Source organism: Oncorhynchus tshawytscha, linkage group LG04 (genome assembly GCF_018296145.1).
Source record: "Oncorhynchus tshawytscha isolate Ot180627B linkage group LG04, Otsh_v2.0, whole genome shotgun sequence".
NCBI classification, from domain to species: domain Eukaryota; kingdom Metazoa; phylum Chordata; class Actinopteri; order Salmoniformes; family Salmonidae; genus Oncorhynchus; species Oncorhynchus tshawytscha.
In genome coordinates, this window is record NC_056432.1 from 55,257,352 (window position 1) to 55,276,338 (window position 18,987).

The window sequence follows — 18,987 nt, forward strand, 5'->3', positions numbered from 1 at the left end:
CTGGTTCATCTCTAGGTTTCTTCCTAGGTTCTGGCCTTTCTAGGGAGTCTTTCCTAGCCACCATGCTTCTACACCTGCATTGCTTGCTGTTTGGTGTTTTAGGCTGGGTTTCTGTACAGCACTTTGAGATATCAGCTGATGTATGTCACGCCCTGGTCGAAGTATATTGTGTTTGTCTTTATTTATTTGGTCAGGCCGGGGTGTGACATGGGTTTATTGTGGTGTGTTTTGTCTTTGGGTTTTGTTAGGTATTGGGTGTGTGGCTTAGTAGGGGTATCTAGCAAAGTCTATGGCTGTCTGGAGTGGTTCTCAATCAGAGGCAGGTGTGTATCGTTGTCTCTGATTGGGAACCATATTTAGGCAGCCATATTCTTTGAGTGTTTTGTGGGTGATTGTTCCTGTCTTTGTGTTTGCACCAGATAGGGCTGTTTCGGTTTTCACATTTCATTATTTTGTAGTTTATTCTTGTATAGTTTTTTCCTTTATTAAAATATCATGAATCATCATCACGCTGCATTTTGGTCCGATCCTTGTTCCACCTCTTCGTCAGAGGAGGAGATAGAAGAGAACCGTTACAATGTAAGAAGGGCTTTAAAAATAGATGTGATTTGATTTGTTTACAAAGCATGTGATGAATACAATTTATTTGACATGTTATTCTCCTCAAATGTGGAAAATGTAATGCATATGAAAACATGGTTTCACATGTAAAATTTCAACGTGTCAAAACAGATATTTCACATGTGAAAAAGCAAATTCGACGTGTTTTTTGTAAGGGACATCAATTTTTCAGGAAGCCACATGGGGAAGAGGGGGATGGGGAGGCAGAATAATTTATCTAAATGTAAATTCTTTGTGCCTTAATAAAAGCGATTCTTTCTGACTCAGCTGGGATTTAATCTCTTTTTGGCCAGTGTGAATCACCTCTGACTTCCTCCCCTTGCATCCCCTCAGCATTTTCTCCCAATCATATCGGTGTGATCAGGCATGTGTCTGACTTTGATTATTTCCGTTCTCATATGATAGTGAAAGAGTAGAAATGTGTTTTGAATCATCATTATCAGTCTAATATATTGTATGTTTCAAGTTTAACTTGAACCCTAAATATGTAATGGGAGTAATGTTCCTCATTACAAACAAATCATTGTGACTCAGATGTTACTGGATATTGCTCATCATACTAGGTAGGGGCACTGAGTCATTTCATGGTTTTCTAATGTGAACACCAAAACCATTGAGAATGTTTCAGTACCAGATATGGCATATTCCTGGTTGGTTTTCAGACTTTCATACATTATAGACTTTAAAAGATTGCCTCAGATTAGAAACAGTATTGAGGTGTCGACTGTATGTCTACATCAGGCCTGGGCAATTATTTTCCATGGAGGGACACATTAGAATATATTTTTGGCCATCGTGGCCAGAATCATATTACAGGATTATACATCATGTGTATGACTGTGTTGACAGATATATCTACTGTAAATCACATCTAGATATGGTACTTCTTTGACTTTTTTAACAAGTACAGAAATAAACCACATCCATGTTTATTTTCATTATTAAACATGAACTACACGGAGGGAAAAGTACACTGTGCATTCAGCACCACGGACAGAACTCTTGTTAACGGGTATGCACAAAAACACAAAGAGAGAGAGCTCAACATTACATTTAAACTACTCAATCAGCATGAGGAGTGAAGTCTCTGATGGGCATTGACTAGAGCAGGGATGTCAGGTATAGTTTCTGACGTCGCTATGCACAGGATTTCTGAGAGGTGAGAGTCAGTAAGAGGTGATCTGTGCCTTGTTATATTTCATCACTGAAAATATCTGTTCACATACTGTACATAGGTTGACCCAAACAGTACAAACATCTTCTGAGCATGACTCCTAATCTTTGGAAAGTTTTGTTCATCGAGAGGTGCATAGAACCTCGTCAGTGACATTGTTTTGAATAGTTCTCCAATCACTGCATCAGACTGAAAACCGATATGCTCAAGTTGCAGGTCAGAGGGAGCGTTATCCACATAGAAGGTGAAAGGAGATGAAACCAACAACATGCCATTTTCCAACACTATGAAATCCTCCAAAATGACAAGAAAACTTACCGTTCAACGCATGCAGCATCGTTGTATTCTTCTCCCGCTGGTCATCTGATAGGGAACAGACTAGTAGTGTCGGAAGGTCATCTGATAGGGAACAGACTAGTAGTGTCGGAAGGTCATCTGATAGGGAACAGACTAGTAGTGTGGGAAGGTCATCTGATAGGGAACAGACTAGTAGTGTGGGAAGGTCATCTGATAGGGAACAGACTAGTAGTGTGGGAAGGTCATCTGATAGGGAACAGACTAGTAGTGTCGGAAGGTGGGTGAGATTGTTGTCATCTGATAGGGAACAGACTAGTAGTGTCGGAAGGTCATCTGATGGGGAGACTAGTAGTGTCGGAAGGTCATCTGATAGGGAACAGACTAGTAGTGTGGGAAGGTCATCTGATAGGGAACAGACTAGTAGTGGGAAGGTCATCTGATAGGGAACAGACTAGTAGTGTCGGAAGGTCATCTGATAGGGAACAGACTAGTAGTGTGGGAAGGTCATCTGATAGGGAACAGACTAGTAGTGTCGGAAGGTCATCTGATAGGGAACAGACTAGTAGTGTCGGAAGGTCATCTGATAGGGAACAGACTAGTAGTGTCGGAAGGTGGGTGAGATTTTTGGCTTCTACTTGGCGGGTCAGGAGGAGTCATTTTCCCTTGAAGGCTTTGACATGGCTGTACATCTGATGTGCAAAAAGGCCCTTCCCTTGTAGTTTGGAATTCAGTTCATTCATGAGGGCCATGATGTCCACGGTGTAGGCAAAATCAGCCAACCATTCTTTATCTTGCAGTTGAGGGAAATCCACATATTTTCCTTTCATTTGCAAATGCTCAGCAATCTGGTCCCACATCCTTTTAAGCACCTTCCCTAAACTCAGCCATCTCACGTTTGTGTGGTAGGGGAGATCTTCATGACCCGACTCTGTCTCAACTAACAGTGAGACAAACTGCCCGTGGTTTAAAGATGTTGCTCTTTTGAAGTGTACCACTTTAAATGACTGTATCCACAACATGTCTCATTTTCAGAACACATTGAAAGAGCACCTCCTGATGAATAATACAATGCAGGAAAATAATTTTCTCATCTCGGTTCAGCTGAGCTACTTGATCTTGTATCCTTTTCCAAAGGCCAACGTTTTTTCATGTTAAGTTTGGGCACCCGTCATTGGTCACGCTGGACAACTTTTCAAAACTCAGTCCCAGCTTTGCCACACAGTTATTAACCTCCTCCAATAAATATTTCCCTGTGGCTGTGCTCTTCATTGACTACACTGAAGCAAGCTCCTCTGTAATTTCAAAGTCTGGGGTTATGCCTCGTAAGAATATCAACAACTGCGCCGTGTCACGTGCATCACTGCTCTCATCCAGGGCCAAGGAGAAATAGGTGAAATCCTTTACCTTGTCTTTCAACTGACGTTCCATATTCTCTGTGATGTCCTCAACACGCCGTGTCACTGTTAGTCTTGACAGGTAAACATGATCTTTCTTGTCAGGGCAAAGGATTGCTGCAGAGTCAATTAAACATTCTTTAATGAATTCGCCCTCAGCGAATGGCTTGCCATGTTTAGCAATTTTGTGGGACAGTACATATCTAGCTCTTGCAATTCCGCCGTTTGCTGAATGCAGTTTTGTGAAAAGTTATTTGTGCTTTTGCAACTGAGAAAGCAACTCTTTCGATGCACTTGCCCTCTGCTCAGAAGACATATCCCTATATTTCTCTGCATGCTTCGTCTGGAAGTGTCGGGACAAGTTGTAGTCTTTCAAGACAGCGATGCTCTCTTTGCACACTAAGGGCACATACCACACCTGATACCTCAATAAAGAAATATTTCGATGTCCACTCTTGCTGGAACACCCTACATTATTTATACGTGCCTTCAAAATAAATGTCCCGCAAGTGGTGGGAGTGAAATCATCACACAAAGGCAAGTATTCATTGGGCTTTTAATTTGAATAGCAAATACGTTTTTCAAAATGTTACTATCGCAAATTATTTATGTGATCTGAGCATGATTCCTCAGGCCGTATTGAAACAGGTCGCCGGCCTCATACGGCCCCTGGGCCGGCCTTTGCCCAGGCCTGGTCTACACAGTGAATGAAGCAATTGCATTGAGGCTGCAGTGAACTTGAATATATATAGCGCCACGTTTGGTCAAAATGCATATTGCATGTAATTAACTAGGGAAAGCACAGAGATCAACATTCCACATAAGGCTTGTCTACTGTTATTTGATTGATATGTTTATATGGTCGTACCCTACAGTGTGTTTGTAGGTAAAGCACAGCTGACAGATGTGGTGTCCAGTGATACAGAGGAAGAGAGCAAAATTCCAGGTCCCATAGGATGGGAAAGAGTTGATTGTGCAGAAAGTGATTATCTTATTATCAGCAAAACCATATTCCTCCAGTTTCTCACATTCCAAACATGGCCTACATAAGAGAGCTCAGTCTCTCTGCACATTCAACATCCTCTTTGAAGTTAAAGCTGAGAGAGAGAGAGAGATTTTCCCCTGCAAGACAGAAGAAAGAGGGATGGTGTGAAACATTTGAGAACAGAGTAATTGTTGTGATAGCATATGCACACTCTGATACACTGACTCACAGTCAGATACTGGATAATGCTTGGCCAATTGGGCGCCACCCTATGGGACTCCCGGTCACAGCCCGCTGTGACACAGCCGGGGATCAAACCCAGGTCTGTAGTGACGCCAGTGCCTTAGACCGCTGCGCCACTCTGGAGGCCCAGTGACTTCCTATTTTATGCCCCAATTCTGCAATACTGGTATAAAGTGAACTTGTGTAGCACTGGGTGGGGAGCAGAATCTAAGTTTGTTAGCTAGCCCTGGAAAGTCCCTGTACTCTGCTGTAGATCTGTGTGTATTATTTTTGTGTGGTCTCTCAGAATCCTTGTTCAAAGTGTACATCACCCTCATGCTGATCCAAACAACTCAGAGGCTTGGCTTCTCTCTACGAGCTCTACTTTGAGATGTCCCCTCTACTTACACACTCTCTCTCTCTTACTCTCTCGCTCCATCTGCACCCTCTCTCTCCTTCTCTCCTCCGCATATCCCTCCTCCTCTTCTTGGATGTCTCCCTGCTGTGACTGGGCAGAGCTTCAGTGAAAGTTTCCTGGCTTTGAAAACAACTCCAGGGTTCCACAATGTGATGTAGCAATAATTTGTTTTCTTTGGAAGCGACCTGTGCATGCCTTTTTGCATTGACTTGTGTGTGCTTGTTTGTGTGGGTGTACTCCGAGGGTATGTTTTTCAAGCCATAAGATTGCTGAACAGCTAGACGAATCAAATGGCCACCCAGACTATTTACATTAACAGCTACTAGCTGTTTGTTATCTATGCATAGTCACTTTACAAATTACCTCGACTAACCTGTACCCCCGCACATTGGTACCGGTACCCCCTGTATATAGCCTTGTAATTGTTATGTACTTGTCTCTTTTTTGTTTATTTTTATTTTTAAACTTTAGTTTATTTAGTAAATATTTTTTTAAACTCTATTTCTTTATCTGCATTGTTGGTTAAGGGCTTGTAAGTAAGCATTTCGCCGTAAGGTCTACACCTGAGCATGTGACAAATAACATTTGATTTGATATGTTTGAGTAAGTAAGAGTGTGGGTGGAATATTCACTCATGTATACAGGATGATGACTCCTTCCGGGGTTTGTATGACCTCTCATGAACCAGATATACAGAAGACAAGGTGATCTTTCAACACAGCGAGCCCCAGAGACTAGCTGCTGGGCTGGGGAAGAACAGGAGGAGAACCCCCTGTCCCCATCTACCCTTCCCTCCCTCTCCGCCTAGCCCCATCCTGCTCCACACTGCATAAACTAGGCCCGTGCCGATGTGCTTGACTGAAAGTGCATTTGTATTACATGCATTTTCCCAAACATCTGAGAGAGCTGCTGGCTGTGCCGAGGTAGGTAGGGGAGAACAAGAAAGACTCTTTCTTCCTTTCTTGCTGTTCACAGGGTATACTAGTCTCTCTACCTGAAGAATCCCCTGCTTGATTTGTGTGGATGGTCTTCTCCCATCCCTGGTTCAAAGCTGATGACTGAATAGAAGTGACAGTGCAATTGTTTGTCCTGTTATGCTTTACATGTTGCTAATGTAAATAATGCACACACTTCCTGTACAGTCCAGCTGAGACTTGAAAAAAAAAGAAAAATCAGCCAGGCAAACAAAACGTAGGCAAATTGAGTAGCAATAAAAAAAGTTGGTTAGAAAAAGAAGGCACTCCCCCTTTCATAATTTCTATCAGTGTCCTAGTTTCAGAACTTTGAACAATGTGTTTCCCCTTGCCCATACCGTCTCAAAATCAAATCCTCAGTCCCCCCACCCAGACCACAGATATGTGAGTCTCCTGGCTGTGTGGAGTCTGAGAGGAAACCCCAAAGGACGTGACCTCATTATCAGCTATTACCAGTTATCCTGAGAGGGCCTGTGTGTGGGTGGGGGGCTGCTCGGCTCCCTAGGGAACATGAGAGAGAGTGCTGTGAGAGAGGAGTGCAGTCAGAGCGCCCACGACAGTGCACATGTCGTTCTGTCTTTGGCCTCCATATTGTTGAACTCGTCTCTGAAGTATTATTCGCCACCCCCTCTTCCCCCACAGGGTGAAGAAAAGCTGCAAAAGGTAACAGTTAGACAGGATTATACATAACACAATGAAATCGTTGATTTGAAAGGAAGTGCCTCTTTCAGTCACTCACCTTCTCACCTCCACCTCATCCTTGACCTCTAACCCCAGGTACGCTCAATACCACACCTTATAGGTAGAGTCAGGAGTTTTTCCTGAACACTTGACCCAACCAGGAACACCCCATACCAAAGACCATTAATCTGATATTCTAGTATAGTGTAATAGAGGCTAGCATCCTCTTTGCATTACTCATGGAATAGATTTCTGCAAAATATGAAACGCTCCTCTTAAATTAATACAATACTTTTCTGGCAGGGGTTTCATAGTCTCTCTCCTCAGTCCCTCTGGTTTCATTTACCCCCTCTCTGGCTCAATGGTTGTCTCCCTGGGAGGGGGTGCAGACCACTCCACACTGATGGACTGGCTCCCACAGACAATGATAGGCTAGGGAGAGAGTTACTTTGGCACCAGGCCCTGTCTCTGTGCTGTCTCTGTACTGTCTCTGTACTGTCTCTGTACTGCAGTCCACGCCTGCATTTAATCAATCAGCTGAAGCATTTTTATGTGGATTTAGCACCCTGGTAAGTGTTATCTCAATGGATACTCCCAATTTTGTGGGTAATTTAAGTTTGGTGGAGATATATGTTACATCCATTGAGAGAGTGCATAATAAGTAGAAATGTTAGCCTCACTTCGTGTGTTTGCCACAAATGTTCTGGAGAACGGAGATCACATACATCATTTATCAAAGGAAGATGTTTGAGTTCCAACAGTGCAGCTGATGTAACGGACTGAAAAACCAATTACTGGTGAGAAAGCACACACCCCATAGAGGTTTTACTCTGTGAAGTCGTAGCCTACATAAAGAGAGAAAGCTTGGATCCTCTTCCTTAAAAAAAAAAGTTGAAAGAAAAACACTTTTAATCTGCATTGTTTTCTTTGATTTGTAATTCAGTAAAACGTGTTACAGATACATTGGCTGTTTATTTAACCATGGATATGATGATATAATCAAGGCTATTCTTCCCATACTTCAAGGGTTAAGCTACACATATTTACAATTGGCTGCATTATGTCCTTACATCTTTTTTTGTTATTTCTCTCACAGTGTAACAAAGTATCCCTGACTCATAAGAACAATGTTGCAAAATGTGAGTGATACATTCACTCTGCTAATGAAAAAGGACGGAATTAAACGGTTTACAACCTTTTTGCACACGTTCGTGATACATGCCCGGTCAAAGTGGGAATGCCCAATTCGATTGGCCTTTTCAGCAACTTCTCAAACTGTCAGTAGGCTAGATGGATGGTTTCAAAAGCGCCGTCGTCGACACCGCCCTCATCTCCAAGTCCCACCCTTTTTCGCTTCCCCACTCCGCTAACGAACCTCCACTTCCCGAGGAAAAATTCCTGTAGGAAGAATGACGTGAAGACTATCGAAGAGAGAATAGCGACTTCTACCCGACACATATCGCATCAAGTGGCATTTAGAATAAGCTGAACTTGTGCCATTATAAAAGGTATGTGCATATATGTATTTTTATTCTGCTGTGGACAGCTAGGTTCACTGTGGGGTGTCAAATGACAGACAACACGGTCGAATTCCATGCAGGGGAAGCCCAGTCTGATCCCTTTCTGTCCTTGTGTGTGTGTGTGGATATTATTCAACATTCGTGAATAAATATAGTACAGACGTTTGTCTGTTTGTTGACTAACTTGACAATGTTTATACATTGTTGCAAACCCATTGTTGCTCGCTTTTACGACAGAATCACCACACCATGAAGTTGATATAATGGAATCATTTTTTTCCTTCCACCTAGCTTACTAATAGTATTGTAGCTGTCAGGAGTGAATTATTCTCTGTTTGAGTTGACCGTCATTTCCCCTGTGAAATGGCCTTGCTGATGAACTGCAATGTCGCACTTATAACTCGTTTATAACGAGGCGCGTGTGTAACAATCTCACAACAGAGTTGTGATGGATACTGTAGCTCTTATTGAAGAAACAATCATGCTACACTACAGTATTTGCTACGACACGTTTAGGGAACTGTTGAACGAGACCGCGGAGTGACACCGAATAATATAAGTTGGTGGAATGACACATTTTTGACATTCAGTGGCATCATTCTTGGTGAATCCATCTGCTGATAAGTATTGTGCCATCATTGATGTCGCAGCACTAGCTCTACTGTGTTAACATCAGCATGGAAGTTAGTTCTACAGGACTGGACATCTCTGCATGATCTTTTTCTAAATATAAATGTTTGTCTCGGCCTTCTTTGTTGAAAACTCCGTTGTTACACGGCTTGCGTGCAAATTTCCCCTTCTTTTTAGTTGTTTTTGTTTGTAATGAATGGGTGTATCCCAGAAGATGATGCCAGCTCTGTAGCCTACTTTTCCCTAAAATCTTATTTTAGGGTACTGCATTACATGTTTTTGTTATATTTTCGATAATACTGTGAAAGTCACATTGAATCAATGGGACATGCTTATTATGTTTTGTTTTCAAGTGAACTCTATTCCTCTTTCTATCTCCATGTATCTCTCTTTCATCCAGCTCAGCTGTCATTCCCTCATCTTTTCTCCCCTTCACAAACATACCGAGCGGTTTTGATTGAATAGACACAGCGTTTAGGTTTTTCAAAACATCATGTGGTTTCCCTCCAGGCTGGGTCTAGGTCTGTGCCATCTGCCTTGACACCCAGCTTTAAAAATAAACACCCTTGGCCTTCCACTTCAAAACGGTGTTAATGTGAGGGCAGACACGTTTCATGAAGTCCAGGTCACTCTCACATTTTCCACACTTGTTATAGCAACTCCAAGGCCGCAGCAAATGTTCTTCCACCATAAATCCCACCATTCTAAATTAGAATGGTAGGTTGTCATCTTTGCGTATTGCTTTCCGTTTTTAAAATAGTTACAATAGAGAGCAGTTAAATAATTATGTCTTGCTGAAAAGTGAACATGGATTCATAGGACAGCCGGGCCCTATACCTCTCACCACGTTCCCCTTTCTCCACCTCCACCTTTCTTCAAAATAATCTTGAGGCCTCTTGTCCCCTTTATTCTGCTTCTTTTCTCAATGCTCCTGGCTTGACTAACCAGGCTTGGGGCTGAGTGAGACATGCTCACTGAAACCGTGGCCGCTCTGGCTGTAGTCCACCCCCAGTGATGTCCCTGTTTAGCCTACTATAGTCTGCCTACCTACTGGATAAAGATGACAAGAATGAGGATGATGGGGATGAGTCCAACTGATCTTTTCTTTACAACCTTACTCCCCACATTCAGGCACATAACCCCCTGAATGAATGTCTGAATACTAACTGGGCTTGCTTTGGTAAGCTACTTAATGGCTACGTGATGTTTGGGTCAGCTAAACAGACAGACCCAAATACTGAGATAATTCACATCTCGAGTGGGTTTCTTCTCACACACACACACACATACACACATGCACACACGCAGATGGACAACTCCACCGTGTGTGGTTGTCACGGCAACGCCACATTTTTAGGATGGCAGAGACCCATCTGCTTGCCTGCCACATGCAGCACGCTGTGTGTCTGTGAACTGACATTCTGAATCTGTGTATGTGTGTGTAATAGCAATAACTACACAGGATTGATGTACCGCTTTTCTGAAAACCCAAAGACTCCACGCTACATGTAGAGTAGACTATGCCTTTGGCTTTGAAAATACCTCTCCTTTTTCTTATTTCCTGTGTGGAATATCAGCATCCTCCAATACCTCTACACCCATCTCAACACTTACATAAACAATGTCAGAATATAACAATGGCTCATAGAGTACTGGTGGTTAAGTGTAGCACGGCTACTCTTTTAGTGAATGTCCAGGATAAATACTGGAGGTTATACTGTGTTTATTTTTGGTGCAATCAAGAGCAATTGGTATGTAGCCTGCCTGCCAAATTGACAGTGTACCTACAATCATTCTCGCTAAATGCATTCCATTCCTCCACACCCAGCTCTTTAACCTCTCATAGTGTTTGCTCTCAAACCCCCTTCTCTATTCCCTTTGCTCTCTCTCTCTCTCTCACTCTCTCTCTCTCTCTCTCTCTCTCTCGCTCTCTCGCTCCCCCCTCTAACCTCTCTCTAATCCAGTTATTTGACTGACATGTCTTTGGGCTTTGAAGTCAAGTTGCTGTCAACAGGAGATCCATAAATATAGCTATTTATTCCCGACTGGAAGACGTCTCCAGAAGAAAAACAATTGACCAATCAGAGCTGACGTCAGTAGAACTCTGTGGCACTGGGTGTAATAAGTAATGACTGTTATTAACAGGAGCCATTTCCTCTATCAGCTCTGGGCTGGTAAGTTCATGGTCAGGGACAGAGACCCTAAGACCGATTTGATGTCTAGAAGCTCCTATTGCAGTGCTGTCTCAGCCCCATGACCATGCTTATTGTCATATCATCAGTCTTAGGATGGATATACAGTCTGAGGCTTGGCTTAATGACTGATCCAGAAGCTCATTAACGCTTTGACACTTACCAACACACTGGTGTGATCATTCTAAAGTGGCCCCTGCAGCGTATGCTCAAGCCGGTGTGATTAGAACGGCTATTTAGAATTTGCATAAACACAGTCTTTACAACATTATGTCCTGAATGTGACCAGTTTATTTTTGGATGCAATGTTCAGACATTCACAGAACACAATCGGTCATATTTAGCTAACATTCGGCTGACGGCAACCACAATATGAATGAGCTAATAGCAAATACTATTTACAATTCATCACATCACGGGTGAGCTCACCATTGATCAAAATAATTGAGTAAAAAACATTTGAAAAACAGAAAGTAATCCGCCGTAATCCGTAGTTTGTGCGCGCCGCCGTATTTGTTTTTTCCCCCCCGTACCAACCAAAGATAGGAAGAGAGGACTAGATGAGTTGGGTCTGTTTGCAGTATGCATGTTGAATGGGGTGTGTCGTCTACTATCATTCACTGCCCTTCATTCACTCCCGGAAGTTTACTCGAAAGATGCGTGAACTATCCCTTCGCCTCCTTTTGTTATAGCATCTTTGGCCTGACAGATGTGACCCCCAAAATGCATTGTATAATGTCAAGAAACATGGCGCGACAGATAGCTGGCAAATAGCTTAGCATAAGCTGATCATAATCAATGTAACCTTCAAAAAAGTATTTTACATACGTGTTCATTACAATCTACGCAAAATTTGAATGCATGATTTGTCACCAGCACTTGAAAACATGTGAATAAAACAGTAAATACATTATGCTCCATACATACGGTATGCTACAGTAGAAACTATAGCATGATATATAGAAAATAAGGCACTTACTTTGATAGGAACACACACATGTCCAAAGTTAATTGTAAGGAAAACAACAATAAAGTGCTTCTACACCTGCATTGCTTGCTGTTTGGGGTTTTAGGCTGGGTTTCTGTACAGCACTTTGAGATATCAGCTGATGTACGAAGGGCTATATAAATACATTTGATTTGATTTGATTTAAAGGCAATGCGAGTGCCAGCCAGAAAATGTGCCAGGAGAAAAAGTTTGTGCAAGATGTCTGCACACTTGATCTGGGGAAACACTGGGGGAAGTGCTTGGGCTCTCTTCAAAGAGAGAAGTTAATATAGCTGTAAAGCCTCAAACATAAATTGTCCGCAACAGTGAAGTGGGCTACTTCTATGTGAATTAATGAGGAGGCGGAACACACCTCAATTCAAACTGTTGTTAGAAAATATATATTTTTTGAAAATAATTAGAAATTGGATTAGAAACATAGCCTATAGATAATTAGAAACATAGCCTATAGATAATTAGCAGCCAGCGGGTCCCGTGGTTTGAGGGCAGCGTGGGTTAACTGGGGCGGCAGGGTAGCCTAGTGGTTAGAGTGTTGGACTAGTAACCGGAAGGTTGCAATTTCAAACCCCCGAGCTGACAAGGTACAAATCTGTCGTTCTGCCCCTGAACAGGCAGTTAACCCACTGTTCCTAGGCCGTCATTGAAAATAAGAATTTGTTCTTTAACTGACTTGCCTAGTTAAATAAAGGTAAAATAAAATAAAAATAAAAAACTGTCCGGTTACGTAACAATCACATTTTGGAACAGTGAGTGCATTCTGACATCTCACGCGTAAAGAAACTCACGCTGGGGCGACCGTTAGAGATATTTAGAACTCACACTTGAAAAGGTTAAGAGATAAGAGACAGTTTTTGTTTGCGTGATGGTATCCTAATCTCTCAATTGAATTATCCGCCTTCTGCAGAGCTAACTTGTGACACACCACTGTGATAACGAATGATATGGCTGACATCCAGAGATCTGCATAGTGTTCAGTATGGCACAGTCTCACAGATTTAGATATTATCTTGTATGTAGAGGATCATATATCAATAACCAGCATCCATCACTATTTTACTTGAGCTCTTGAGACAGTTAGGGTTGGTTCGCGTAATTTGCTTTTGGCTGTCCAGTCAGTCGTGTCTGTCCATGCTCTGAGCAGCTAGGTTGGTGAGCTGTTTACCCTTGCTTTAAGATTGAGACTTGTGGCTCTGATGAGGAGCTGTGATAAGACAGATGTTGATTTAGTGTTAGCATCTCTCTCTGTATTTCTCTCTCTGTCTGTCTTTCATTCTCTGTCTTTCTCTCTCTCTCTCTCTCTGTCTGTCTTTCTCTCTCTGTCTATCTGTCTTTCTCTCTCTCTGTCATTCTCTCTCTGTCTTTCTCTCCCTTTTTCTCTCTCTTTGTTGCTATCTGTCTCTCTCTTTGCATGTCTGCCTGTCTCTCTCTCTGTCTGCCTGTGTCTCTGTCAGCCTGTCTGCCTGTCTGTCTGTCTGTCTGTCTGTCTGTCTGTCTGTCTGTCTGTCTGTCTGTCTGTCTGTCTGTCTGTCTGTCTGTCTGTCTGTCTGTCTGTCTGTCTGTCTGTCTGTCTCTCTCTCTTGTAACCTGTCATCTTAATTGGGTGTTTGAACAGAATAAAAGCACCTTCTCAACACTTGTTGTTTGGCCTTGTCATTCTGTAGCTCTGGCCAAACCTGGGAGAACGGAGGGAAGAAAAGGCTCTGTATCAATAATGAGAGGATCTAGGAGGAATTTGCTGGCCTTTGCATAGTAATATATTTGTCCTATTTCACACATGTACAAGTGTGTATTATACGCATGTGTGAATTGGAAGTGTGTTTTTTGCATATCCCAAATCCCCAAAGACACACTCGGAGACTGCATATTTCACTGGAACACAGTGGAAGAATGACCTTGCTTGCAATGCATATGGACTCAGGGGCACATGGCTCCTCTGAACGTTTTGATGACTTAACATCAGCTGTTACAGATAGTAGTGGATTGTCTCAATAGTGCTCCGTTCTGAGTTTAAGCATTAAAAGGAATAGTGCATCACAACGGTTTAGAAAACGCTCTGATTCAGAGGCTATTGATGTGAACTCCGTACTGCCTGCAAGTCTTTCCATGTGAAGCTGACAGAATGCCTAACTTTAGCTTTATATAAGACATTGTAATTACTGTTTGGCAGTAATGTTACATTTGAGCAAGGCATGGAATGCCTTTGGTCTGGTCTGTCAATGGGGCATCACTATCGAGCAATCTTGCTGTGGTTGCTGCCGTTAAAGCAACCTTCTGTTTAACTCTAGCGTCCTTAACCCGAGAGTGTGTGTTGTGAGAGAGTGACTTTAACGTTGTTTTCAGAGATTGTTATGTTGTTGTCCAGAGACCACAGGAAGGAGATTTGGGTGGAGCAGACAGCATAGTTGGGGAATTGACTGACCACCACTGACAAACCCCCTATTCCCTTCCCTCTCCTTCCAACCTGGAAACAAGTTTGGCTGCTCTCTCTCCAGGGAGTGACCGTAAGTCATCCTGTAGCCTTTTGGGTGGGACAAACGGACTGACATCATTGGACGATCTGTGCCTCTCTAAGCAGTCTGCCAGATGCACCAGAAGCAGCTGCTAGTGGCTTTAGGTTGAGAGGGACTGTGGCATGCTATGCACTTCATTATTAGAGAAAGAGGCCCCTATTTACGTCCACAGAGTGCAGACATCAGACCTGGTTTGGTCCGTCAGTGGAACGAATGGTGAGGAGGACCAGGCCTCGGCTACATTAAAGAACCTAGCTCTGCTCTCCCTAATGTTATAGAGCCCAGATTCCATTGGGCGCTGTGTATTTATGAGTGTGTTTGGTGTCTATAAAAGACGCAAGTGTGTCATGCAAACCAAATGTAGGTACATGTCTGTAATAAAAGCACTGATGCAAAACAAGTCATAGGCAGTCTGTGTTTATGGATCGTTTATTGAAATTGAATTAATCTCTTTAACTTTTCATTGGTGGAGGCCAAGACTACCATCAGCCTTGACCAGACCAATAATATGAGCTCATGAATGCTGGTATGCCTTCTTTTATTGTCGTCCTGTTTCCTCTGTGCATGTTGATGAGAAGACCATGAGAGAGATTTATTTTGGGCTGGCGTCAGTTCGGCCTTTCATAGTGACGTGAGGGAGGACTATGTTCCTATGTTCCTCACATGAAGGTCTCTGAAGCCTCATCCAACTGCTGTGCAGCACTCAAAGCCAGTTACACAGAAATACCCACAGGTAGTCTGACCACACTGACCACACTGACTGAATGGGCTTTGTTGTGATGATCCGCCACCAACTGGGACAACATGTGAGTCTCAGACAATAACGTTTGTCAGCCTCTGTTGAGTTTCCTGGAGTTATTCGGTTTCCCTGTCTTGGCAGTTGGCGTCACAGTAAAACCATTCCTTCTGGGAGAGCCTATCATAATGTCTGATCCTGTGGTTTCTCTCCGTCCGCCCATGTGCAGACAGATTTAGAGAGCTTTAATGCTCAATTACTTCTGCCTTACAGCCGCCACCACTTACTCATGATGCCCGGCTAATAGGGTTGGGCCCCCTGTCAGGAACAGGACCCTCTGATGTAAAGTAAGAACAAGTAACTCTTCAAAAATCTCTGCACAGTTGCTCAGCACAACTCCAGGCATCTCTACCTATACAGTGTCTTGCGAAAGTATTCGGCCCCCTTGAACTTTGCGACCTTTTGCCACATTTCAGGCTTCAAACATAAAGATATAAAACTGTATTTTTTTGTGAAGAATCAACAACAAGTGGGACACAATCATGAAGTGGAACGACATTTATTGGATATTTCAAACTTTTTTAACAAATCAAAAACTGAAAAATTGGGCGACAGTTGACTGGTGTGTTTACAGACATATTCAATCTCTCCCTATCCCAGTCTGCTGTCCCCACATGCTTCAAGAGGGCCACCATTGTTCCTGTACCCAAGAAAGCAAAGGTAACTGAACTAAATTACTATCGTCCTGAAGCACTCACTTCTGTCATCATGAAGTGCTTTGAGAGACTAGTCAAGGATCGTATCACCTCCATCTTACCTGTCACCTTAGACCCACTATAATTTGCTTACCGCGCCAATAGGTCCATAGACGATGCAATTGCCATCACACTAAACACTGCCCTATCCCATCTGGACAAGTGGAATAGCTATGTAAGAATGATGTTATTTGACTATAGCTCAGCATTCAACACCATAGTGTTGTCTGAACCCCGCCCTGTGCAATTGGGTCCTGGACTTCCTGGCGGGCCGCCCCCAGGTGGTGAAGGTAGGAAACAACACCTCCACTTCGCTGATTCTCAACACTGGGGCCCCACAAGGGTGCATACTCAGCCCCCTCCTGTACTCCCTGTTCACACATGACTGCGTGGCCAAGCACGCTTCCAACTAAATCATCAGGTTTGCAGACACTAACACTATAACAACGACAAGACAACCTACCGGGAGGAGTTGAGGGCTCTGGGAGTGTGGTGCTAAGAAAATAACCTCTCACTCAACAAAACAAAAGAGATGATCGTGGACTTCTTGAAACAGCAGAGGGAGCGTCACCCATCCACATCGACGGGACAGCAGTGGAGAAGGTGGAAAGTTTTAAGTTCCTCGGCATACACATCACTGACAAGCTGAAAGGGTCCACCCACACAGACAGCGTGGTGAAGAAGGTGCAACAGCGCCTCTTCAACCTCAGGAGGCTGAAGAAATTAGGCTTGTCACCTAAAACCCTCACAAACTTTTACAGATGCACAATTGAGAGCCTCCAGTCAGGCTGTATCACCGCCTGGTACGGCAACTGCACTGCCCACAACCGCAGGGCTCTCCAGAGGGTGGTGCGGTCTGCACAACCCATCACTGGGGGAAAACTACCTGCCCTCCAGGACACATACAGCAGCTGATGTCACAGGAAGGCCAAAAAGATCATCAAGGTCAACAACCACCCGAGCCACTGCCTGTTCACCCTGCTATCATCCAGAAGGCATCAGTACAGGTGCCTCAAAGCTGGGACCGAGAGACTGAAAACAGCTTCTATCTCAAGGCCATCAGACTGTTAAATAGCCATCACTAGCACAGATAAACTACTGCCTATATACACAGACTTGAAATCATTGGCCACTTTAATAAATGGAACACTAATGTCACTTTAATAATGTTTACATATCTTGCATTACTCATCTTGTATGTACAGTATATACTGTATTCTCTACTAGTCTACTGTATCTTAGTCTATGCTGCTCTGACATTGCTCGTCCTTATATTTATATATTCTTAATTCCATTCCTTACTTAGATTTGTGTGTATTGGGTATATATGTTGTGAAATTGTTAGGTATTACTTGTTTCATACTGCTGCACTGTCGGAACTAGAAGCACAAGCATTTCGCTACACCTGCAATAACATCTGCTAAACACCTGTATGTGACCAATATAATTTGATTTGAAGGTGCTTTAATCCATACTTAACAGCACAGCCTGTATCCCTTTACTGCAACTTAACACCTACTACTAACTGGACTGAGGATCTGTCCCCACACCAGCGTTTGTGACTAACTCCTTTTACCCCACCCCACTGTGTTACAGAACTAGTATGGACTCAGTCCTGTGGTGAGGGTTTGGGCATATTGCACTTAGCGGCAACGCATAGCCAGGTGCCTGCTTGATGTTACGGCCACAGTATTTACCATCCCATTTCATTTTTTCCTTACTCCTTGACACTTGCCGCGAGTCAAACAAACTCACTGAGAGTCTCTATCGTGTTCTCTCTCTCTCTCGCTCTCCCTTACTCTCCTTGACACCTGTCTACCCAAACAATTTATTGACTTAACCTTTAAGTTGTGTGTAAATAATGGCTCTTTAGAGGCAGCTTGTACACTCATCCACTTGGCTGATGTGTTCATGAGCACACTTTACACTGAGAGTGAAGAAACACTGGGACCCATCCTAGGAGGTAAAGTCATCCCATGAAGTTCCTCAACAACATGTGATGTGGTACATTTCCAATTTTTATTCAACCGTGCAAGCTGAAATTGTGTTACTGCAAATTACTCCTGATTGTGGTGGCATGTTTATCGATACTATTTGAATGGAAAAGAAATGCTGTTTTGGGGACAGGAATGATTAAGGAAAGGGGAGCCGAGAGACAGGGGGACAGATGGGAGGGTGTGGTGGACTAGTGGTGTTTTCGTCTGATTGAAACAGCAGGACTCCTCACTGAGCTGACGGGCCCTGCAGAGAGGAGCAGCTCCACTGAGGAGGAGAGGAGAAGCAGGATTCACTCTGTCGCTCAGAATCTGCTCTAACCACCATAGCCCCAGTAGTGAGAGCAGAGAGGCAGGAGGAGGAAGGAGAAGATAGTGGGAAGAATAGAGGAGTGGTACCATTGGACAAGGAGAAGGAATGAGGTGATGGTAGAAGAGAGGATAAACTGACTAAACTGAGGGATAGTGGATATATTGGGATTGTTTATTTTGCACCTCCTGACAATCTACTGTGACGGGTGTCTTCTCCCTACACCCCCAGCTTCGTTCAAACAAATGTCCTAATCCTGCTGGGTCATTGCAGTGCATGCAGGAGATGCCTGTAAGGGGGGTTAAGTCGTCTCATCCCCCGGCCCACAGGACAGGTCTGAGCCTTGTGTCACTCTGCTCCAACAAGGAAATAACCTAACAACGGACCAGATGGCCTTTACAACCAACTTTATGTGTGTTTCTGTTGGAGTTTGTATGGGTGATTTGCCCCTCCCTCTCTACCCCCTAATCCCAGAAAGTTTGACCCCCCCTAATGCAGAGCGATAAATTGGGGTTTGTACTCCGTCCAAACCAGCCATGTCAGTATTCGACGTCCATCCATGTCT

General features: G+C 43.4%; 1 protein-coding gene across 2 annotated transcripts in view; it reads left to right on the top strand.

Moving 5' to 3' along the window:
- The first annotated feature begins 8,113 nt into the window (after nt 1–8,113).
- The window catches only part of LOC112249055 (coiled-coil domain-containing protein 102A), a 77,297-nt gene continuing 66,423 nt past the window's right edge, over nt 8,114–18,987 (top strand). The window contains exons 1-2 of one of the 2 annotated variants that reach the window (XM_042320913.1): nt 8,114–8,274; nt 16,024–16,083. The gene's annotated coding sequence lies outside the window, so the exon portion shown is untranslated. The remainder of the gene's footprint in view (nt 8,275–16,023; nt 16,084–18,987) is intronic. The other variant, XM_042320912.1, reaches the window with a different exon arrangement.